A 25,648-nucleotide genomic window follows, 5' to 3' on the forward strand; every position below is an offset into this window, starting at 1 on the left:
CACAGAAGTTATTCCATGCTTTGAACATCTTTGTGCCCTTTTCTGCATCTTTTCAGGCTGCTTATATCCTCTCTTGCATTGAGAGTTCAAACCTACATATAGTATGCAGTATGTGAGTCTACTGTGGATTTATTAGAAGGATATAATTATGTTTTTAGTTTTATTTTCTAGTTCTTTTTTAATAATTTCCAACTTTTTTTTTTCCTTTATGATCAATGTTGAGTATTGAACTGGTGCTTTCATAGGTATATCCACAAGGATTCCACACTGTCTTTCCTGTGCAGTAATAGCTAAATTAAATCCTATTGTGTGGTATGAATATTTAGTCTCTTTTCTCTTATGTCATGATCACTTTCTTTTAGAGTCTTTGGTGAGGGTTTTAATCTTTTTTTTTTTAGCAACTAATACTACTTGAGTCTCTCACACATATGCCCATTGACTCCTTCAGAGAACTCTGGTAGATTTGTGAACCAGAATTTCCCTCTGCAAAAAACTCACGTTGAATCTTCCCTGTTTTATCTACCCAAGTGTCTGTTATTTATTATATTTTCTACCAGTTTCTATGGCATAGAATATAGACCAACTGATCTATGTGGGTCTTCCTAAAGCCCTTTTTTTACTATTGCCATTAAATTGCTTTCCATTCTTTTGCTGCCCACCCTGATTATGTGCAAGAGTTATTAGTTAAGCTTTTTCATGTCTGAGTTTCTTTATAACTGCTAGATGGGAACCGTTTATTCTTTCCATTATACATTTTCTCAGACTTGACCTTCCAGAGAAGGCGTTTCACTTGCAAACCTTTTTAAACTTCTCCATAGTGAACACAAATACAAAAAATTAATTTGGGGTTTTTGGTCTTTGAACACTCTTTTTACACCTCATCTGTTGGCAGAAACAGATTGTGTCGTAATGTGTTTAGAAAGGTTATTTATGGCTTTAAAAAGTTGTTCCTCAATGTTTTCATGGGCCTGCCTTATTCTACATTTACTTTCTTAAAAAAAATCATCAAAATGTACACCTTTTTCTGCTTTCTGCATTTAGATATGACTTCTAGTAAATCCCTTCACTTGGCTCACTTTTAAAAAATTCTATTATTTTCTTTCTTCACATGTGGTTATACATTTGTTTTGTGAGTTCTGAGTAATGAGTAGGAATGAATTACCATAGGACAACTTTAAAGGTTCCTGCATCTAAAGGAACCGTATCATGCTTTTCTCATGGAGATTTTTGCCCTCTTGCAAAGGATTTTCATCTAAAGTGGCAACCGAATTATGACAGTTTACAGCCTAGCGTATTCAGGTAAATCAGAACTGTTTAGGGATTTCTTTAGTACCTCAGGCTGTAATTTGCTATGTCTGCCAGGCAAACTGCTGAGATGTTCCTCAAAATGATTGAGGCAGACAACTGGGCGTCAGGATTATTACAGCTCTTCTAAGGTAAGGCTTTCCTGTTACTTCTAGGAGACGTGAATCTCTCATAACATATATTCTAACAGTAGCATCTTAAAGCATTTTACTCTTAGCTGCTTCTTTTTAATTTCCTTTTCCTATGTTCCTTATTTTAAACAGGATTTTTTTTCTGAAATTGCATATTGCTGTAGTGGATTTTGTTGTTATTTTTTCAGTCCTGTAGAGAACTGAATTTACGTGCATTATGTTCATTATTACAAGGTGGTTCTTTAATAAGCGCTTATTAAAATAGGTTTAGTGATCTTAGCACTAAACCAAAGTTGTTCCTTCTCTCATAGGTTTTCTGGCTAGCTGCTGCCTCTCAAGTCTTCCATTTTGCATTTCATAGTCACTGTCAGCATTTTGGTAGGATGTTGCGTAGTATGATTCTAACACCATTCTCTTTCTTTTTAGGCCTGGAATTAAAAACCATGGAGATTTTATGGTACTTCTTAATTTTCATTTATTAATTTTGTTTATATATGCTTTAATTCACAGCAGCATTGTACTCAATGTGCATTCTACTCTGTGATTATTATGAAACATCTTCTCCAGCTGCTGAAGTTGTGTCTTATATAAGTCTTTTCTTCGAAAGATAGCGTTGCACTTTTCTTATCTTAGTCCTTAGACTTTAGGTTTTGTCCTGAAGTGCTTACACATTTGACCTGGCTATCTGTTTAGATACTCTCCTCAAAGTGACAACAGCCTTTGTCTGTTGAGGCAGCTCTTTGCTGAATTCAGTACCTGAATTTTATCAACTTACGTCCTATTCTTTTTTTACAAAGATACAGAGTTCTCATGGTGTCACCCAGAGATGATTCATCCTTCTGGCCTGTGTACAGTTCTCTACCTCTAGCCTTAAAATCTCTCGGATAGTCTTTTTAAGTCTGGTCCGTTTTGCTCTAGCTGAAACCACTTCTTCTTTGTAGGATCCCTTGCATCTAAAAGATTCTTCAGCTAATCTTCAGCTGAACTTCTCTTCCCTTGAATAGAGACCAGCCACGAAAAAGACCAAATTTAATGTAATGTCTGACTTGCTAGCATCCTATTCAGGCAATCAGTCACTCATTCAAACTAATATACTGGTGGGATTAGAAATTGTCAGATTGTGCTCAAGAAATAGTTTTGCTTTTGTTTTATGTATTGGCTGACACGCTTTCCTGTCTTTTGGCTTGTCGAGACTGCTGCCTCCCACAATCTTGGGGATGCCTCTACCCCAGAGGACCTACAAGACCTGGAAGCTCTCCCAGTAATACATTGTAAAAAATGCTTTAAATGGTTTTCAGAGTACATCAGAATCTCAATTATCTGAAGAACATGGGAAGAACACTGAATAGAGCTCGATAATCGCGTTTACCAGTAACCAAAATGCCCTGCATGCCCATGGATCTGTGGAAATAATTAGTAATAGAAGCAATTTACCATTTAATTAATAAATGACAAGGGGCAAAACCTTGTCTGGGTTCACTGAATTTGGATAATTGAGGCTCCACTGTATTTTAAAATCTGAAATATTAACCATTATTCTGTGTGCTTGAGATAATAATCATTTTAAAAATGTGCACATAACAGGATCTAAGCCTAGTTATAACAGGATCTAAGCCTAGCTGTATTATTTCTACAAAACGAGGAAGAATTTCATAATGTCCTACATGCAAAGATTTGCTCTGTAAGAAAAGATCACTTTTTTTTTTTTTAAGTGTCTGAAATCTGTGTCCTTAAATATATAGATCTGTGTCAGCTTTGAATCTGTAACTACATTCAGGAACCAGTGAGGAATTTCAGAGGGCAGTGAATAACCTCTCACCGAGAGGAGTAAGAACCAGTGCAGCAGAACATCTTCAGACTGGTTCTTATCTCAGCTGCCCGCAAAGGAATTTGAGATTGATGGAGATAACTTAAATTTTATAATGAAATAAGAAAGAGATTAGAATTGGTCCCCGCCAGAAATAGCCATTCAGAATATGCTGTAGCAAGTGGATTGTGGAAGGCTGGGATTGAAGACAGACGTTCTTGGCTTATAGTATATTCCAATGGGTTTAACTGCCGTAAAGCCCTGGTTTGCTACCTTTTCAATTATAAGTCATTGAAAAAGGAGTTCCAGACTTCTGCCTTCCTTTGCTTTCCATGTGCATCATGCCATCTTGCACGTTTAACAGCCCCTACCTCTGAGGCATTGAAGAAGTATGACTGAAGAACAAGGACCAAGCCCCTAAAAAGCAGCATCCTTAGCATCGCTCTTAGGCCGTCAAAACCCAAGGTGATTCCCTTCTCTTTTCTCCCTCGTGTTTTTTGTTGCATTCTCTCTTTTTGTCCCTCAAATCTCCTCCATTCTGGCATGGTCCTAAGGGATACTGCAGAAGAAAATAGACGTGGTCATAAATGAGTCTCTGCATTTACATCTGCAAATAGGGAGAATGGGGTGAGTCTAATCTCCTTCAGAAAGGCTATCCACTGCTTGAAGCCTGTTGCTGGAAACATTCTATTCCTGTACCCAAGAGACCTACTGTAAATCAGTTTAGTTTGTATTATCCTTTTCAAATATATTATAATCATCAGAGGATAGGCAGTCCTTGCAGAAGTTTAATTCCAGCCCCACCCAGATGTTTCATTCATAAGGAATTGGAGGAATGAACAACAAAACCGTGCTATGAAGTTCTCTGTGTCAGAGGGTTGTGTCTGTTGCTTCTGAAGAGGTGAGTAAAAATAAAATCAGTCATTTCATTCAAGTTATTAATGTGCTCACATCAAAAGTATCACAGAATTTGGTGCATACAGTTGTTTCTGCTCAAGGGATCCATTACCGGAAAAGCAGGGAGGGTTGCGTAAGAAATGATGAGTTGGCACCATTCATGGTGGTAAGGGAAGCTTGGTTATGCAATGAGCCACATCCTGCCCTCCTAACTCTGTGAGTAGCTCTATTGAAGTCAATAGTAATTACATCTATTAAAATCAGTGGAACTACCTGCATCAATAAGATAAGTAGGATTTGGCCCAAAGGTTGGTTAATATCAATGTTTTTAATCTCTCATTTTCATAAATGCTATATTCATTCAGCAATATAAAGTGAGGTGAATAAAGAACATTCTGTGCTTTGAATAGTCTGGCATGATACACGGACAGGGCAAGTGATTAATACCATATTGTTGGCTTTGTTCTTTGCTTTTCAGTTGTGGCTGGCAATGTCCTTTTCATAATTGCTGGTATCCCCCTGAGCCTATATAATCACTCTCTCCAGCTTTTCTACCATGCCCTTAGGTTTTTCCAGTGCTCAGTGTAATATGTTTCTGTATTCACTTACTCTCCCATCAGAACCATAATATGTTTCTGATGTGCCACTCTGACGTGGTCAGAGCTGACGCGGGGCAGTGTATTCACCTGACAGTGTTTCCCAAACTGGATATGTTATCCGTATTTTCTTGTGCATAACCATCACGCTGCAGAATTGTGCTTTGAAGTTGTGCTTCTGGGAAAACCTGTGGCACTGCAGTACACTGGTTCAGACAGTGGTGTTAGATAGGAAGTTGTGCTTGAATTTCAGATAGTATAGTTCGCTTGGCTGCCTAAAATAATAGAATTAGGGGCTAAATAATAAAAAGTGGACAATCCTGTTCTTGCCATAGATCTACAAACATAGACTTCTTGTTGGAGCATGATAATCTTGATACTTTCTGCTGAAAACAGTCACTATATGATACTACAGTTAAAGCAGAACTATGATTTATGCAGAAACGTGAACCAGGAATGGAGTCATCAAAGTTACACTCTAGTCTTAATGTTGGTAAAATTACATAGTTAGAGGTGTAAGCCTCATTCTTTATATTTTCCAGTAGGTAATATCTAGCGTGTTTCTTTTCTTCCAGTGAACTTCCTGACAGTATATAACTTCTTGGATGGGCATTCGTTGTCACAAGGAAACTTCTTTTGGAAAAAAGACAATAAGGACTGGTAGTTGTCTGTGCTATTTAGCGTCTGTCAATGAAGTGAAAGCCTTACTGCAATCAGAAAAGATTAATTAATGTGCCATGAAATTCTGCAATGCCTTCTCACAAGAGATTTCCATTTTGTTATGTTCTCACTGCCGTGACATTCAGGACTAGATTCTGCTTTCAATGAAATGTGAGGTCATTTGACTGACATTAAAGGATTTTTACTGATTTAACAGCAGAATGCATAATTTATGACTACACAAGGGTAAAGAGAGAAATACTGCCAATATTGTAATTGTTACGTAGGTAAAACTTGCATGCGTTCATAGCAGTGATCCATTCCTTGGTTAAGTTCCTTAAGGAGATTCACAAATTCCCCCTACATATATACTCCCTGGTGTTCCTTAGGGATGGAATTTCCTACAAGGTTTTGAAAATCTGAAACCATACGGCTCCCTGCTGATGCTGTGGGAGTTGATGGTCCATATGTCACTATGGGTGCAGTTTGCTCAGTTTTCCTGGATGTGTGAGATACTTGCAGGTACTATGCAGGAGGGGGAGATAAGATTTGGATCAGCAGCTGAGGGATGAGAAAGATTAATCCTTGTGAAAACAGTAGGCTATTACTCAAGTCTCTGCACAATGAAGTATTATGTGTGTTTACAGGTGCTGTAAATAGCCTCCTTGCAAGTTCTTTCTTGCAGTGTTTATCCAGCTACACTTCTATAGATGACACACTTTATAAACAATTCATAAAAGTTTTTATATGATTTATCAATATTCTAAGAGCATTTTTGAGATGGATAATACGTATTACACATTTCATAAGTACATCACAGACCTACCTATAGGTTATTATAAACATCAATTGGCTTGTTCTACTCAATCCTTTATAACAGCTAGTAAGCATTTATTGAATGCTTTATTAATGATTTTCTAAACCTTCAAAAGTAGCCCTCATAAAAGTGTGACCTCCTGGCCATGTAAGGAATTTAAAGGTTCTGAGTTGAGAGTAGAAGATGGACAGTCCAAATGCAAATTCTTCTTAAAATAGAATTGGACAGTAATGATGAAAACGCTTTTTAAATTACACTGCTGTCCAAGCATTTCTTCTAATCAATTGTTGTAGAGCATATCACATCTTTTAGCAATCACATCTGAAAAGGTTTTCACTTGTAGATACTTACAGAAATCCCAAGAAGGTAAATTAATTTTAATTTTGAGCAGCTGAAAATTCAGTAGCACTGTGCTCTAGTAGAAACTTGCAAAGATTGATATGCCTGAGAACACCGTCTTTTAAAATTAGCGTTTTTTAGACTGGTAGAAAAGCCAAAGGATTCTGACTCTGTTATTATATTTAACATTTAGTGGTTTTCCCCATATTTCTGAGGAAATCAGAGGACCAGAGGTCATGAGTGAGAGAGGAAACTGGCCTTTGCTGTATTTCTCTTCATTGCTTTGGCATGTTTGACTGATTTTAATTCTTAAGAATATAGGTAGCTCTATATGCATCCAACTGGGGCTCTCCAGATTTAGGTTTTCTAGTTGGGGTGGTTAGTATCTGCCTGTGTTTTTCTGGCTTTGAAACCTCAGTGGAATGATTATTGCTTCATCTCTTTCTGTGCCGCAATTGCTGTGACTCTTTCTAGTTCTTATTTGTACCAAATAAAGAGAAAAAATGGGAAGACTTTTAAGACTCTTAGGAATTATATCACTATTTTATCTTGGCTTGTAAATAATCATACTTTTTGGAAATTTAATTTAGGGTAGGTAAGAGAGCTTGCAGATTAGTATTACAGATGTAAATCAGTTGGGTTGGATCTGTTCATTCACATGTTGGAATTTCAGAAGTGCCTGTTAGCCTAGAAAAATATATCTGGTTGAATGTGTACAGAAGATCATTACTTCTTTCTTGGGCATACTTGCATCAGATGGATGAAAAAGTCTTTAGGCTTTGTTGAGATGCAGAATGAAGATTTGATTTCTGAAGCAAGGTGTCATGCAGAGACAGGGAGATCTGACAGTGTATAGATTATGGTGACCCGAGTCTCTATCCGTCTCCAGCAGCTATCATAAACAAAGTACATGATAAAGGATGCGCCTTTTGCTGCTCCCGAAGGCGTTATAAAAGCATACTGATACTTCTGTCTTTTTTGTTAATCTTCTACAGCCTGGAGTCAAGCTTTATATTTCTGAGCAGGACTAAGTCAAATGAAGCCACGCACAGGAAGGTATTTTAATACGTTTTGGTGTAGCTCCTAAATTCATATCTGAAAAGAAAATTTCACAGAATCATTGAGGTCGGAAGGGGTCAATGGAGATTGTTTAGTCTAATCCTCCAGCTTAAAGCAGCATCACCTAGCACAGGTTCCTCAGTGCTGTGTCGAGTTAGGTTTTGAGTATCTCCAAGGATGGAGACTCCACAGTCTCTCTGAGCGAGCATTCTGGTGTTTGAGTACCCTCACCGTCAAAATTTTTTTCTTATGTTTAAATGGAATTTCCTGTATTTCCATTTGTGCCCATTCTCTGTTGTCCTTTCACAGGATAACACAGAGAACAGCCTGGCTCGGTCTTCTTTGCTGCCCCACATCAGGTATTTATACACATTGCTTAGGTTCCCCCTGAGCCTTCAAGATAACTTCCCGAGATAATTATCTACAAAAATCTTACTCAATCTTTTCGGTGCTTATTGCAGGGAGGAGGATACTTTTCTTTCATTGTATAAGGAGACAAGTGATTTGCAACAGTTCTGCAGGAAAGCTGGGATGATCAATTTAAGTTAATAGTGATAGGATTAAGATAGTTCCTTAGGTTTTTGCCAGCATTTTATTTGTTGAGGTAATTCATTATTTTGGTCAAGATGATCTACAGAGTTAAACACTTTTTTCCTTTTTTTTTTTTTTCTTTTTCTCTTTTTCTCAAGAACATTTTTCTGCTGGCTTCCAAGGAAGAATAAGGCTGTTTTCTGTGTTCAGAGAATCACAGAGTATTTGAGGATTATAAAGAATTAGGAGCTCCTGAAAAGATATATCAAACTTGGTGCTAAAGCCCTGGAGCATTGCCACTTGGGAAGGTCCTTTATAATGTTTTAAAATTCATCTGTTGATATCTCAGTTTCAAGAGTGTATTTTGTTCTTAAGTCATCTATAGTACTTGGAGGTGCTTGAAAAAAAGAAAAAAAGAAAGAAAAACTATACATTGTGCTAAGCTTGGCATTTCTGCAGCATTCAAATTTTAGTACAGCTCTATTGTTTCTGTTACTGACTTTTCTAAGTCACACTTTTAGTCTTCTGTTACAGTTATGGGTAAAATAGTTGAGGTAGTGGTGGAATGGCATATTTCAGAAAGCATACTGCCTACCCTGTTTCCAAATTTTAAGTGTTGTTGGCCATATGAAAGCTTCTACCACGTGGAGAGATGAAAATGGTGCCAAGTTGTATTTGTATATGTACAGCTTAAGTTTCTGTTTGTTAGGAAGCAGCATTGATCAGTTGTTGCTGATGAGATTTCAGCCTGTTCTAAGAAGAGCTGCTAAACAGACTTGTTTCGTTTAAGATGTCCATGTCATTCTTTGAATTTGTCCCATTAAACCCAACAAAAGAATTCTCTTTTATAATTTCTCATTACTGTTTGTCTGGTGATAAATTGGACAAGTATTTTCTTTTCATCTTTAAATGCTCATTGTTGGTCTCTGAAATTCTGATTCTGCGTGTTAGTGCATGGCCTACATGGTTTACTTGCTTTAAGTCTGATATATTTGGGGCAGTTTCAGCTTTGCTAAGATTAATCAGGAATTGTGACCATTGCAATGGACAGCTGGTCTTTACCATTTTGTCTTAGGAGGTCTCAGACATCTACTAAGGCCTAGTATGTGCATAGATTTTATACGAATATAATTGTTCTATTTGAAAGGATTGGAAAGGATTGAAAGTTTTTACTGAAGTAATTATACTAGATCAACGTCATGCATGGATATAGTTATACTAATATAAGATGGAGTTATAAACCCATACAGTTGCATCAGCATAAAATGACATGACTCTTGTTGAGGCAAGGATAGGGCTTAAGTTTTTTATATTTTAATTTCTTTGGAAGTAGAGGGTTACTTTATCTAATTTGAACTTTAACATACCATTAAATCTTCTCCAAGAAATAATATAGTAAGTTTAAGATCATAGGTATCAATTAGCAAATCTAATAGAAGGATTCCTAAGGAGGGATAGATGTATGTCAGATATTAAGATATATTAGCAGACAATGTGCTAAGAATTGAGAGGTACTTATGTATTAACATAGCTGTTCTCCTTCAAGCGATATAAGATGTATTAGACGTTTGTCCCAGCCTGTATCTTTTCAGTGCATTGTATACAGAGAAAAGGATGCATTTCTTGAACTCTGGTAATATTTGCTCTCTTTGTCATAAGAAAGGAGGGAGTTTGCATTAAACAGATTCCTTTTATGTTCTACCTACAGAATTTCAAAGAATGCCAAACAAATGAGGTAGGAGTTTGTACATTTGTGCATCAAAGAAATGCTTAAATAGCTTCTTATATGTATAAAGGTACATTGTAGGGCACCCTCAAAAAGAAACTATGTTCTGTAATCAATCTGTTGCCACCTGAATAATTAAATAATGTTTTTCAATTTAGAAATGCTCTTAAACACATTAAAACTATAAAATACCCTGGAAAAAAGAATGAACAGACTGGTTGCTAAATGGTCACTGCTAAAGATAACATAAATGCAGAGTCATTACAGTTATCACAAAACTGTCATTTTTAGCAGTATGGTAGTATTTTCATAATAGACCCTACCAGACTGATGGTGCTCAGATAATGCAGAAGTTAACCGAAAATCCTTTCTCTTCCCCCTTTCAAACTGGTATTTTATTTCTAGATGGCAAAGCTTTTCAAGTAGTGTGGATCCCATGTTACTATGTAAGTTGTGCTGAGCAGTTAAAAAAAAAATTAGTAACTTAAGAGGATGGAATTATATTTTTTAACCTTTAAAATTATTGTGTCAGCCATCAGGGGGCAAAGGATAACTTTCAGTGAGGAAAGTGTGAACAGAGTTTTGTTCAATAGCTGCAGTTCAGTATAATGATCAAGAAATGGGAATATTAAGCCCAAAAAGAAATTAAATGAAGGTATGTAGAAAATCTGTGTACATGGAAAGTATATACATATTATATTTAAATGCCTTCTTGTCTGTCGATTTTCTGAAAACTATTTCAAATGGACCATCTAATGCCAGATAACCATAAAATTACTACAGGAGCAGTCCCTCAGCATGATCAAGTGAATGAAAGAATTACCCAGAAGTCTTTGATATAGGGAGTAGTATTTCTGGTTAAGTTATCGAACACAATCTTGACATAAAAAGTCTTCTTAAGGTGTTGTTTTTTCCTGATTTTGAGTTACAGGATATTTTGGAACTTCTTTGGGGTTTTTAAATATACCCTAATAATTTGTTTGTCCATTAAGTTACTAGTTAATACACTTATTACCTGCATGTCAGAGTAGACTCTTTTTAGACGTGAGTATAGTTTTTTACTCCTGTAAAATGCCAAGATACATTGTTTGGCCACATTTGAAGTTTTGCAGGATTTCAAAAAGATTATGGGTAAGGCTGTCTTTTTCAGCTGCCCTTGATACCCAGTGGGTTCTTTGTATCTTACTTCTTTAGCCTATATATCCAGTAGTTTTTGGCTTAGGGATTCCTGCTCCTTTCAGAAGAGCCCAGAGGTCCTGTATTGAATCAGCAGTTCATTTTCACTGCCTTACGAGCAACTGGGAAGCCAAAATATAGCTTCTGCAGTGAGGGACACAGAAAGGAATCCCCAGTGACTTTGTTGCTTAGCTTTGCTCTTACCTTGTGGAACCTCCTCCTCCAACACCCCTTTGAGATGGTAGGATGTGAACGAATCAAGTATTGAATTAAGATCGTCCAGTGGAGACATGCTATAACCTGTTTCCGTAACTGGCCTAATGCAGGCTTTATCACATTACGGCACCACGGAGACCTTCGTGTCACAGACTTCAGTTCAGTCGTCTCCTCTGGCAGTTCTGATAGACTTAACAGAAGCCTAGCTAGCAAGAAGAAAGGTTGAGGCAGACCTGGGTCTGATCTAAGTGGTAAGGCAGAAGACCTGCAACTCTGGTGATACGGGGAAGCGTGGCATGCTGGTTTCTGCTCATGTGAATACCCCTGTTTACCCTCTGGTAATTTGGGAAAATGTTGTTTATTCTTAAGGCCTAGGGAATGTTTGGTCTTAGAACTGCCAGATTGACCTGGATCTGGAGTTGCACCTTGTTCTTTCCTTCTAGGGGATGGTCTCCTGAACTATCACAAGGTGGCTTAACTCTGGCCTTTTTAATGACTAGCCTGAGGGAAACTGCTAGTGGTACCAACAGGGAGTCAGTGTCTGTACAGGATGGCAGTGATTTCGCAACTATGCCGAGTAAGTTGACGCAGAAAAAACTCCAGGCAAAATAACAGCAAAATTGCTACTGCTTGCAAAGCTACTGCAGCAGAGTAATGTAAAGGAAACTCCATGTGTGCAATCCTCTTGACTAGGCAGCCTGCTGAATAATAAACCTTCCTAAAGCCAGTGAGGCATATTCATGTAATTGCTTATGATTTTCTTTGTGCGTGTCTTCATTTATATTGTGTATACCGCATATGTTTATATTTATACAAATCTTACTGTTGAACAGAAGCCTACTGTAAGTATGCATATTCTTGGGTATGCCCGTATGTGTGTTTATGTATGTCTGTATATTTGTGTGCCTGCACACGTGTGTATGTATATACGTCTGTGTGTATGAGAAACAGATGCACTGTAGGCAGATAAAGCAGATAAATATAGATTCAAATAGAAGCATAAGCCTATAAATATAGACACTATATAGAGTGAAGGCAAGCAGATCAGCACAGTTTCATTATTACTTGCATTCTGTATAACAAAAGAGTAGCTGACACTGAAATGACTGAGGGGATGACACTGTTGGCTCTCAGCAAAAGTAGTAAAAAGGTAAGAAAACTTCTTTCCAATACGAGCAGCAATTATGACAGAAGATTTACTCTCTCTAATCATTTGCTTAATACAAGTCATCGTGTAGTTTCTTCTGGGGTTGAAGTCAGAGGATGGAAACAAAGCATAACATTTGTAATTTTACCTTAAAATAAGTAAATAAAATACAAGTCCCGACCCACAGTCTGAGAAAGTGCAACCTCTAGTTTCGATTTTACAATAAGCCTCACACACTGTGTTTGTCAACTTTCTGTTTCTGCTGCACAACAGATCTTCTTTGCTTCAGGTCCTACGGTCTCTCCAAATGAACTTGGGTGGCAGAGTATTGGGAAAAACATTTAAGTTCATGACAAAATTACCTTTCAGAAATAATGTGAGTGTGTGTGTATATGTGTATCTTAGCCTTCTGTTTGCAAATCTCTGATGCCTGTTTTAACAGTCAGCTTTCTCTCTGTTGTAGCAATATAGCTTTGGCTAATCTGTAGCTGTCATATAGGCAGTTAAAGTCAAAAAGGTCTTAATTTTACTAGATATAAAGAAAACATTGCAGCTTTTTGGGGTGGGGGCTGAAAAGTCAAATTTTTCTTATTCTGTAACATTTTGATGAGGCTGTTCAGATAAATCAAGATTGCTGGAAAATGCCAGAGAATTATCAAGACTGTTTTATTTTTCTTTGCATAATACAGGTAGTATTGAGGTGTTTACAGCAAGAGGCTAGCAGCCGAGAGTTTGGCATTCTCTTTCCAGCTTGGCCACTCGCTTAGAGTGAGATCTTGCACAAATTGTTTAAAGTCTATGTACTTATTTCCCCGTTTGTGAGTGGAATTGATAATTATGTCACAGAGTTGGGTAATTGAAGAATACCTTGTTTTCTTAATAGGTCTCATTATTTCATTGGAACTACTCATGGAGCAAGGTGTTCAATAAGAGTATATCTCTTTTTACAAAGTGCTCTGACAGTCTTGCGGAAAAACGAAGAAATAACAGTAGAAAAATACTATTGCTGATGTTCTGTATTGTGTTACAAACAATTCACTTATTTTTAATTTATTTAATTGTTTTCTAAATATGCCATTAGCTGATGAGTATTGTCAAGTTTCTGTATTCTGAGGAACTCACAGCAAAGCAGAAGAAAGGTAAACACCAGCATGTATATATTCATACTCAGACCAACAGTACTCAATATGACAAAACGTAACCAAAGACAGAAAATTAAAATGTCAAGTGGTGGAAGCCTTGCTGTGGTATTCAGCTCATGTAACGCTAGTTTTCTTAAAATATCTAGTCTAAGCTAATTTTCCACTGCAGACAAAAAGAGAAAGGCAGCTCAGAACATCGGGGTTCTGCTCCTAAACTCATTACATGGTTTGGCATGAGCCATTTTTTACTCAGCTTTCTTATTTTGATGCCTGAAAATAAGCTCTTCAAGGTGTATTTTAACACGTTATTCAGGTTAAGCCCCAATTTCCAATCACCTAGGTGCTTTCTAAAAATTTGATCTTTGAGTCACATGAAGTACCCTGTGAAGGTGCTTATTTTTTACTACATCTCTTGAGATACCTGAATTAAACACAAAGAGGAGTCTGAAGTCCTATGTATCTGAACAATAAGAAGCTATGGGGAAATCTCTAGCTGGTGTAGGAGGCGCTGGCACTTTTGCTTGTCTGAGCTAGTGGAAAAGTTCTGTGAAACGGGGACCTGCAGACTTTGTTCAGGTGCTGCTGCTCGCGGTGACTGTGGCAGCAGCAGCATCTCCCACCTCTGGGCTGGAGGACGCGCTCAGCTCTGGGCACAGCTCTCACATGCCTCGCAGGAGTACCTTGCCCTCTGCAATTCGGGGAGTCCTCAGATGTGCGAGCTGCCTGTTGTCTGAGTATCCCTGAGTTACTCAGACTGCCGCAGGATGAAACCTGTGTAGTGTAAGAGTGGTATTTGAGAGTTGTAAGGTGAATGAATATGATAAGTTACAGTACTTCAAAAATTAACTAGCCTATCCAGTAAATTCTTCCGAGTCCCTCCTGGTCTCTTCCAAGTCTGCTGCATATTATAACAGCCATGCTTGCTTCAAAATAAGATTTTGCTGTTAGGGGCCAAAACAAATATTAAGGTTTGTTGGACAGGGATTATACTGAGCCCCCAATTACTGTAGAAATATGGTCTTTTCAAAATCTCATAGGAATATCTGGAAGGGAAGTTATGCTATCCCAGAAGGCATTCACTGTGAATTCTGAATTTTGTTTCTTGCTTCCCTGCTCTTTTCTCTCCCTAATTCTGATAAATTAGTAATTCCTTACCAGATTAAATTATAACATTAGACTGTTTTGCAGTAGGGGAAATAAATTTAAAAAAAAAAATGTTCTTGATCTAAAACCTTGCATGTGTTGATTTCAGTCTGGATCAGATCATTGCAGCTGAGTTATAGTCTTGAAAACTGAGGTTTATTATGGAAACACTGACATAACCTCGATTCTTTTGGTTCTGCAAGACATGGCAAAAATATCCAGAGACCTTTTTTTCTGACTCTGAGTTCTTTGCTAGTCCTCTTGGACTTTGCTTTCTGAGTCTTTGCCAGTTTTATTGCCATTCATTTTGACTAAAACCGTCTTGCAAATATGTCAGTCTGTAAGAACCATTAGGACATGACACCATTACACATGTTTAATAGGTTGGTTGAGGGGTGGGGAAAGTTTAGTAATTTCTGCTGTGTCATGGTCATTCCAAAATGGTGGAGTCCAAAAGGTTCATGTGAAAGAGAAGTCGGTAGGAGAAAAATAAAGTTAAATTGCCAAGAAAAGCATATTTGTTGTGAGTTACTTTCACTGCAAGAAAAATCATGTTGCAGGAGGTCTGCAAAAGGTTTATTGATTCTTTAACTAGCAAGAAGGGTTGGCAAGCATCTCTAATGTATTTATTTTTTGTCTCTATCTTTTTAATATTTTTTTATTATTCGTTTTGCCATTAAAAGCCCATGGCAACCTAGCACTGTGCTTATCTCCTCCTACAGTCATTAAAAAGACAGAAACTGTATTGAGAAACATTAAGCTTACATGCAAAATCATGAAATCCTAGAGTAATAACTTGTTTATAACCTTAGTCTCTCCCTTATGATACAGTCTTTACCGAGAAGTGACATTGTTTTTCTGCAAATACAGCGCTATAGAATCTTTGATATGTGCAAATGGCATCTACTATTAATGTGTTTCGCTAATCAAAAAAAAAAAACCAACCAACCAAACAAACAAACAAAAAAACCCAAGCCCCAAACCAGCTGTCTAGCATAGTGAAAAAAATGCCGCTTTGCAGGTATGCTGTCTTGTAGGGACAACGTATATCAGAGAAGTTAAAGACGGTAACATACAGTTACATACCAAAAGGGCAGTTTGTTAGCACACACAGAGATTTTTTTTAGGATTTTCTGACCTAAGTATGTATCCAAGATGCTATTTGTAAAATATTTGGTAGGATTTCATAGCTGTGTGGACTTCTAAAAACTTCAGTATTTTCATCATAGTAGAAAACTTTTTCTTGAAACATGAATCTAGACAGCATTGACTTTATAGGCTCTGAGACCATTCGTATTTTCAGTTGTTAATGCTATAGGTAGTTTAATCTCTCTCTTTCTTCCCCTTTCTCTTAAATCTCTGGATGTTCTTTTTTTTTTTATTTCCTATGTGCAAAACAGATGAACTTTTGTTTATTCAAGTTTTCATGAAATTTCAGATTAGGTAAACATTAAGAATAGAAAATTTACATAGTGAAGTTTCCAAAATTCTTGAGTGATTGAAGGCAAGTTGATTATAATGGAAACTTTTGTCAGCTTCACTTGATAGCCCCTCAAGTATAAAATATATCAGAACTGAACTCCCTAATTTGTCTCCCCATATTTTTAGGGGATTCAGATCTCTGGTTGAACCTGATATGTACAATCCACAGCCAGTTGCTCATAATCTAACATGCAAACAAGTGCTTAAATATATGTGTACTCTGGATGATGATAAAGCAAGCACAGCAGTGTTGGAGCTGCTCTTACTGGTATCCGAGCTTGGTTTCCCTTAGCTGGTATTTCTTTAGTGCCTCTCTGTATCTCTTTTCTATAACATCCTGTAAGACTAATGCATTTTAAGCTTCTACACTGCATCCCGTAAGATGAGGACATACGAAACTTCCAGACTATCTTTAAGCATGTAAACGGTGCTGAAAAATATGTTCCTCTTCACATGCAGTCTATTCAGAAGAGTGCGGGTTCTCATTGTTTGGTAAGATGGCCCAGTCTTCCTGAGACACTCACCTTGCATAGCGTCACTCAAAGTTTGATTGTGAAGAATAATTTCTAGTGACGGCATGACAGTGATGTAGAGTTTGTGTCTTCTGTGTCTCATTTCTTTCCCCCAGTGCTCTCCTGGTCAACAAAGAAAACATACCTGAGCACGTTTTGAGTTGGCCCAATCTGTATTAATGAGTCCTTAATCCAGATTGCACGCCTAGGTCCCTCTTTATGGATACCTTAATCTTTTCCTGTAAGGATCAGTTTCATTTTAAGACAAATCAGACTAGTTAGGCTGCGCATGACTTTTTGTGTAAAACTTTTCTGGGTAATTTCAATGCAATTCCAGTTCTGTGCAAACAAAATGAATAAGCATGTGCAAGACAGTGAATTGCTGTTTTCTTTTTCTAACATCCTGACAGAGATCCTGACTGCATGCTGGCTAGTAGTATGTTAGTAGACGTGGATCTGGGGAAAAGAAAAAAACCAACAGAATAGTCAGAAACATTGCATATCTGTGGAATTTCCTTAAAATAGGGTTTACCTTTCTTATAACGGGGTTTTTTGTTTGCTTGTTTTGCTAATTTAGGACCTGTAAAAATGCCTGATGCCAGACCTGTAAAGAAAAAGTATGTTGCCCATTACACAGAATTTGAAGAAAACAATACGGGGAATGCATGTCTTCCAGTAAAGATAATACAAAACAAGCTTTAAGAGCATGGATAGTTGATTTTTTTTTTTTTTTTTTTTATCAGCATATTTAGTTTCATTTCTAATACTAGGCTAGGTGTCTGCTGTGGCTTGTGATAAAACCACCTTTTAGTCTTCAGTCTTTCAGTGCTTTAGAAACTTAAAACGCTTTAGAATCACATTGATGTTATCAGCAAAGTCCCCAGCCCAAAATGAACAAATAAATGGATGCCCAGCAGTCCAGTGTCGTGCCAGCCTGTTGGTGTTTCCTTGCTTTGTAGGACGTAGTGTCGAGTGGGAGCCGACAGAATTTGGAGGCAAAGGATTCAGCAATGTGGTGGGCATTCACCTGTGGGAACGAGAGAATTCCACCTTATTGACTGAAAATGATTCCTGTTGCAGAGCTAGGGGCCTGTCTGTGTCTAAATTGAGGACTCCAGGTGTGTGCTTGTGTACAAGAGAGAACAATGGGGATATTTTGGCAGGCCTAATGAGTGAGCAAAATAGGACAAGTGTTCCTTGTTTCCAGTCTCTAATTCCCATACTTCCATGTCACCCTACCATCTCAAAAAATACAGGGCTTTGTATTACATGCTGTGCATAGTGATAGTGCCTCTGATTTCAGTGCTCCTACACGCCTGTAGGTCCTGAAGGAGTAAGTCAGAAGTCGATGTATAATATTACTAAAGAAAGATTTCTCTTAGTAGCCTTAATGACCCTCATGGCTGAATATGAGCTTCCTGTGCATCTTTATACCTTGCACAAGAAGTGCCACAGTAGCATCAATATGTATTTTTCTGTAGTTTCTAATAGGATTTGGGCACTGGGTGTGGGAGGGAAACCTTGCTTTTGGACAGAGGGTTTCGTGGCTTTTGGGGTTTTGTTAAGCATCTGCTCTTCTAGCACCAAGCATGAAAATGAAAAGGTTGGGAAAAGCATGTGTGGTTCAGAAAGCCATACTTCTGTTTCTAAACGCTTTGCTCCTCTCTTTCCATGGCGCCCCTCCTCACGCATACCTTAAATCCACATCTCACCCCTCTGCGTTTCTTCGTCTGTGTCTCTCTCTCAGAGCTCTGAATTCATTATATGGAGTAGTGTAAATCAATAGTAAATGCTAACCGCCCACTCTGTACTCAGTTACGCAATATCACATACCGTTTACACAGAGACAAAAAGGGAAAAAGCACACACAGGCTTTACATTCAAAAGCTCTTGCATAATTTTGCTTTTCTACAGCCAAAAGAAAAAAAAAAGGAAATAACAGATGGGGAGACTTGCAGTTTTTTTCCCTTTTCTCAGACTGTACAGAGGGGAGTTAGTGTAACATCCATGGTCATTTCTAATTGCCCTGTGCTGCAGATAAGCAAGGCAGACTTGCTTGTGCTTTAAAATAAGACTTTCTTCCAGTTTCCATGATGTGGTGCACTTTTCAGGTAATAAGAGAAAAACTATTATGAAGTGTTTAAGGCTGAATTGGTTATTTGTTTAGTCTTAATGGAAAAAGGAAAAGAAAAACCTCACTTTAACTACTCGATACATGTTGCAAAGCGAAAGAGGGACGAGGAGTAAGGGAGGTTGGATTGATTTCTCTGGCGTGGTTTTGTGCTGCTCTTTTTTTTTTAAATCTCTTTTCCTTTCTGAAAAGTAAAATATCTCTCAATGTAATATTTATGTAGAAAGCCAGTTATGTAACTCTCGCCTGCCTTTCGCTTTTGTTACCTCTCTGGGCCGTACAGCTCTACTGTTTTCCCTCACGACAGATTGTATTAAGACCTGCAAATCCTAATGAAAGGAAAGAACGACCGGGTGCCCACAGCACAGACTTTAATTTCGAGCCTTTTTAAGGGCTTCAGGCTGGAAGACAATGGATCTATTTAAGATCTGTTTTTGGCTGGAGGAATTCTTATTGAGTATTTTCCTGTCACAGTGCGCTCTGGAACATCCCTGGCTTCTGCACAGTGTTTCTGCCTCTCTCCTCCTTTCTCTTCTCCCCCCCCTAAACTTTGGATGTATACAATGAAAGCTTTTTCCCTTTCCTCTCCTGACCTTAATGCAAGTGTCAGGTCAGTCTCCCTGTAACAGCAGCAAGTGCAGAAGCATAGTGAAATTTTAGGTTGCACTGAACTTTATTTATTCATTTTTATTTCATTTAAGTGATTTATGTCCGTAGAGATCCAGAGATTCTTATGATTAGGATTGGTTGGGATATTTTATTGATTTCTGTCAAATGCAAGTGAAAAATGTATAACCCTGCTAAAAGAATAAAAAATGAGGGATTTGGGGGGTTCAAAAAAGGGAAGAAAAGGGTCAATACTAAGAAAACATCACACTTTTTGATCACAGGAAGAAAATATTCCTGTAGTTATTGCAACCAATTTATTCCTAGTTGTATCCTCTGAGGATCTGACCCGTTTTGTGGTTGCGAGCATTGTGTCGGGGTTTGTTTTCTTTTGCCCTTTACAAACCGTTCTTGTCTGCGTGCACAGTCTTGGACAGATTCTTCCCTAGTGTAATGCTGCTAATTCTGTTGGTATTATGTCAGGAGTCTATTAGGTCAATTATAAAGTTATAGGGCTCGATTCTCAGTTATTTTAAAGTGTTTTTCTGGCATTGGAAAGGAGCCATAAAATGACCCTGAGTGTGAATTATGCCCACTTCAGGAATAATAGAAAAACTAGTTAAAGCTGACATCTTTCAACAGTGACCCCTTAGACAAGCTTTAAATGAAATAGGGTTTTGTGAAAACAGGAAGTGGAATATTTTAAGCTCTATAAGTATATTATAAGCCGTATATTTCACCAAATCGCTGGGGAGTACATATATATTCAAAAGCGTATTGGAACACCTGGATTCCCTGCCTGATTCTGAAACCAGCCCTTGCTTTGGCTCTGGGCAACAAAAACAACTTCTGCCTCCACTTCTGTCTCAGTACAGAATCTCTTAGGGATTGTAGTAGTAGATACTTGGTTTATTGTGCCCTACAGAAATATTCTGAAGCTATTTTATTAATGTTTATAAAGTGGATTTAAATGCACAGGGAGAAGGTGTTGAAATAATTTGGAGAGGTTAAAAAAATCATTTAAACTTCAGGCCGGTGTTGCCACAAAGACCAAATTGTGGGCACTAACCATATATAAATGTTAGCTGGAAATCAGATGACAACCCTAGTCATCAGAGGATTAAATTCTGGAAGACTATCCTATAGGAATTATAGGGCCTGGAAACCTATGTAGTTGTAAGATGGGGCTGAATCAGCGTATCAGTAGCGGTTTATGACATGATTGCATGCAGTGGAGGAGAGTAATCTCCTTAAAATCCCTTATCCTGGTGTCCCTAATAGCTGTCAAACCTTTATAAAATGCTTGGAAGATGTAGACTGTGTAGCTTTACAGAGAACATGATAAATAATGATTCCAGTGTTTAACTTAATCAAAAGAGTGGTCATACATCTTTGAATGAAAATTACTTTCTGCCCATCTTCTCAGAGTTTTAGTCTATAAGTTTTTTGTCTGCACTAATTACAATGGAAGACTTGTTTGGAATAGGTGTACAAAACCTGATAACTTTTAACAGTAGACAAGCAAATTTCCCTCTTAAAGGCATTTGCATGCTTTTCAGTTACTGAGAAGTTTCTTTGCATGTCACTAGGTTACCTCTAACTTCCTGAGCCTTCAGTCCCCAGCTTTGCTTTGTACACTTACAGGGAGTTGTAACAAGGCACTAACTTTCCTTAATGGTCAAACACACATTTAATTATTTTCTGAGTATTTACGAATTAAACAAGAAGAAAAACCGTGGAAATGCCTGCTGCTAAAAGACTGGTTATATATATGCAGCTGAACAGCAACCAGAACGATGGAATTTTCTATTTTCTGCAGAATGGAAACCTAATTTTAATTTATGGAGGAGAGGGTGATTTGACTTGACCAGATGCTAGACATGCAACCTGTGAAACTTCTGTCTTCCTAAATTCATAGGCAAAATAGGCAAAAGCGATGGCTTGAACAGTTTCTGAAATGAGATGTTAATATTCAGTTTGAGTGAATAAGACTTCATTTTACAACTTAAAAAGACTCTGGTATTTTATTTTTAAACATAAGCTGTTTGAGTCCTGCCACTATGAAGATCTGTGTCTTAGTTTTCTTGAATTCAAGTTTGTTATTTTAGAGAAAAGGTTGAATATGAACCCTAAAGGTTTAAAAACAACAGCAAAAATGAAAAGAGCTCTACATTAATTTATACTTTTAAATTTCATTCTTTTTCTTCCCTGACACATGCTTGGGGTTGGGTATATTGGAAAAATAGCTAGCTAATATGATTTTGCTGTATCCAGCAATGTGCTGAATTAGCTACAGTAGTATTTTCTTATCTAGTAATTATTCTGCAAGGTTTCCTCCCTCCCTCCCTTCCTCAGAACACTGTTTTTTGCAACTCTGACACTTTGGTTGAAGTTTATGACAGTTTTGTGACCTTCACTATAAGTAATTCATTGCTACAGCCTTCAGTAGTTTCATGGGTCTTTTTGACTTACAGAAGTCTGCAAGAAAAGAAGCAAGAAGCAATATATTTAGAGTAGTTGTTACGAAAGTATCAGGCCTAGCCGCGCTGAACGTTCCTGCACTCCTCTTTTTCAAAATTATTATCTTACACATTCACAGCAAACGAAGCTGGAATTTCTCCCATCTGAGAATCTGTGTACTCTAGTCTTTGCTGTTAAATCCAATGTATGCAAGTGGGCCATGACACCCGCAGGGAAGGCTCACTGAAGTCCAGCGGCGTAGAGGAGTTGTCGGGATGGGCACAGTGCTTAGAGCAGGGTTGACACCTGGATATTCCTTGCTCTGTCTTCTGCACAGCGGTTAATATTGTCCTGTTGGTGCTAAATGAAGAGGGCTCTGTTTGGATGGAGTGCCTGCATCAGCGTGAGCCCCACGAGAGGACGCACCGTGCAGTCTGTCATACCCACTTTGGGGAAGGAGCACATCCTCATTTGTTCATGGGTTTGTTTCCTGGACGTCTGGTCTCATCGCTGCCGACTGCTGCATGCTGGTGGCTAGGGTGGGAAGGATGGATAAGCTCTCTTCACCTTATTGATGCAGAGGCTTAAAAGCAACTCTTCAGGACATGGCCTTTTTACCTGTAGTAAAAGAGAGCAGGGAACTAGACTTGATAATCCGGAAAGTGTGCTTCAGGGTAAAATCTTGTAAGAAAACTAACTGTAAACAGTTCAGTTTCTGTGGGGACTCGATTTGGGGTATTATTTCATAATTTTAACTGAAGAAACCTCTGACTTATTTGGCTTTTAGGACGCATGATGAAACTCACCCCTTTAGGGAAGTTCTTGCAGAGACAAGATACAAGGAGAGCTCGCCTGTGTAAGCAGCAGAGAGGATTGTTCGCTCCTGAGTTTTTGCTGATTTATTTGTGACTGGCTGCAGCAGAATAGATGGACTCACTGCTTTGACTGTGCAGTGAACAAGAGAAAAACGCACTCAGTTGATAATGTTTTAAATCAAAACAAATAATAATGCTTTTCATGGAAAGACTGTGGAAAGGTATTAACAGAGAACAGTGCAGAAAGCATCTGAAACCATCTTTGCCCATAGTTTTCACTACCTATATTTCTTAAACTATTTTTCTGCTTACAGTTTTCATTAAATATCCTGGTTGCCTTAGGCCCCTTACACGAAAAAAAAAAAAAAAAAAAAAAAAGACAAAATTTCAATCTCGTCTTCTGGGATCCATCTAAATACACATTTCTGATTAAAAAGTGTCAGTCGACACTGAGGCTGGATATGGTCTGTTCTGCTGTGAGGAAGGGAGGGGCAGATCCATAATGGTTGTTCGGGCTGTCGTGTTTCTGAGAATCAGCTGTTTTTTCTTTATACTACAAAGATTAAACAAAGAATGTTAAACATTTCCCAATTTAGCATTTATAATGGAAAGCGGCTGTAGGGCCACAGCTCGCTGCTGCAAAGGCAGGCGTTCATATTAGGAGTCGCTTAAAAAGGCTTTTATTTTCTTTGAAGGCCTATCCATTCCTCTCCCAGCCCGGCTGCTGTGCTTTGCAGTCAGGTGGAGGCAGCTTTAAATTTTTACTTCCATTTAAGTAGGAGCTAATTTACTTTTGGAAATGAAAGTTAAAGCAGCTCAGCCATCTGCAAAGTGGAGGAGGAGGAGGCAGTGGGTTTCTTTAACTTTTCAAATCTCTACGATTCTATTTCGCACCAACAGGCAAGCAAAAATTACTTTCCTGAGCTCCTATTAGTAATAATATGTAGTATTAATGATCTAATGTCTTAGCGTCAACTCTTCATCATGGTTTCTAAAAGATACCTGTTGGCTGTGTTCAGTCGTCTTTATACTTGCATCCAGCTCAGGAGCTTTGATGTAAAAAGTTGTAGTCTTGAGTGCAGCAGAACCACATTTTTTGACCTACTGACAGCACAGCTTTTTCCATAGCATTTCATGATTACGTGGGGCACTGTGACTTTCTGTTCCTCATAGTAAAGGCAAAGAATGCTTAAGGGTGACTGGTAAATGGGAAAAAAAAAAAAAAGGTGGGGGGGGTGGCATTTTGATATCCTGGTGTTATATATGCTTTTATTGTGGTTGTTAATCAGCCTTTCTTATTTTTTAGTTGTACTTGAAGAGTCCATAGTGGAAACAAATGTATTGTTCAAGCTTCCTTATTTGAAGCTGAGGAGAATTTCAGTTTTATGCAAATATATATTTTATTCCCTATCAGAGTAAAATAAGTGTTAATACAGTTAGTTTCTTAACAGAGCAGCTAAAAATGTCCTTCGCCTGCCTCTCCATTGGCTAGTTTTCAGAAGTTCAGTAGTTCTCTGTCATCACATGGGGACAAGATCTAAACGTCTTATATAATTAAAACATTTTCAGAAAAAAAAATATTTCTGGTTTCTTGTATAAATTGTAAGCACTATAAAGAAATCAGATATCCATTTGCTGCCTTCTCCAGCCTGCCTGCAAGTAAGTTTTGTCTAAACAAAATAACCTTGCACTCAGAGCTCACAAACATTTGTGTATTACTTAGGTATCTCATGAGTAATTTTATTGGCCTCTTATAGTAGGTTAAATATGTTTGTAAATGTTTGCGCACCTTTTTGTTTCTTAAGGGAAGCTTTTTACAATTTATTTTTTTTGAATAAGTCAAAGTTTGAGTTTAAAAAATATTTCAATCTTCTTGTGATTGCATTTCTTACAGAATGTTGGAATTTTTGGACTGTGCATCTGTTTAGGCACGTGGAGAAAGACAAGACTGAGATCATGTAAGTCATGAAACTGAGGGTGAATAATCCATACTTTGTTCTCTCACCATTTTTACAATTTCTACCCAGATGCAAGTAATAAACCAAAAAGAAAAAAAAAATCTAGTTAGCTTTTATTTTTAAAGTGATTAATGAAAAGCAAAGTTCAAATGAGGCCACAAATCCTGGTGGTGCACAATGGGTTGATTTATTTTGTAAATAGACCATGGATAATTAACCATAAAACAAAACCTTTTTTTTTTTTTTGAAACTTGCATAATGACACTGGTTTCTTTTAGTTGCTGTGAGTTGCACAGAGGGATAACGACTTATTCACAACTGGTTGCAACTGGTTACAGCCAAGAAATGAAAAATCCCAGGGCAGCTAGAGGAAAAAGACTGTTAAAACCCTGCTACGCTTGCAGTTTTATAGTACGGCATTTACTAATGGCTACAGAATGAGCAAAGCTACCGTTGTACGGTAACAGCAAAAGAGTAGATATGTATGTACTCTGATGATGCTTGCCATGTTATCCCATGCTTTGGCTTAAAACCCATAAGCAAAGGACAGCCCCTGCAGCTGGCCTTGTAGTCCACAATTTTGTATTGACTTCTAAATAGCATTAGTTTATGCTTTGTTGCAAGCTTCCATGATGCCTGTATCTTACTACTCTGGCATTGGGGGAAGAGTCCTCTGGATAGTCAAAATAGTCTGACTTGCTGCCAAGTCCTCTTCTGAGCCAGAGAGTGATGGTAGTTTTTCAGATACATGATATGAGAAAACTGCCTGCCCGATGTCCCCCAAATTTGTCTCTTCATGTTCCACAGTCATCTGTGGAAGGGATCTCTGATGCCCACGAAGGAGAAGGTCCAATTTGTTGTGAAAAGTACATTCACTTCTAATTAAACTACCAGCTGGGATTACAGCCCTGGAGACTGTAAATAAACTAGAGCATGAGATGTTCAGATGACAATATGGCCACTTTTGTGGTGGTTTGTATTAGTTGCCTGTA

General features: G+C 37.8%; 1 long non-coding RNA gene across 1 annotated transcript in view; it reads left to right on the forward strand.

Moving 5' to 3' along the window:
* LOC103921507 overlaps positions 1-24,718 on the forward strand; it is a 241,151-nt gene extending 216,433 nt beyond the window's left edge. The window contains exon 5 of the long non-coding RNA XR_663851.1: positions 24,593-24,718. This is a non-coding gene — a long non-coding RNA (uncharacterized LOC103921507). The remainder of the gene's footprint in view (positions 1-24,592) is intronic.
* Positions 24,719-25,648: the final 930 nt, after the last annotated feature.

Source organism: Pygoscelis adeliae, unplaced genomic scaffold (assembly GCF_000699105.1).
Source record: "Pygoscelis adeliae isolate BGI_AS28 unplaced genomic scaffold, ASM69910v1 Scaffold120, whole genome shotgun sequence".
NCBI classification, from domain to species: domain Eukaryota; kingdom Metazoa; phylum Chordata; class Aves; order Sphenisciformes; family Spheniscidae; genus Pygoscelis; species Pygoscelis adeliae.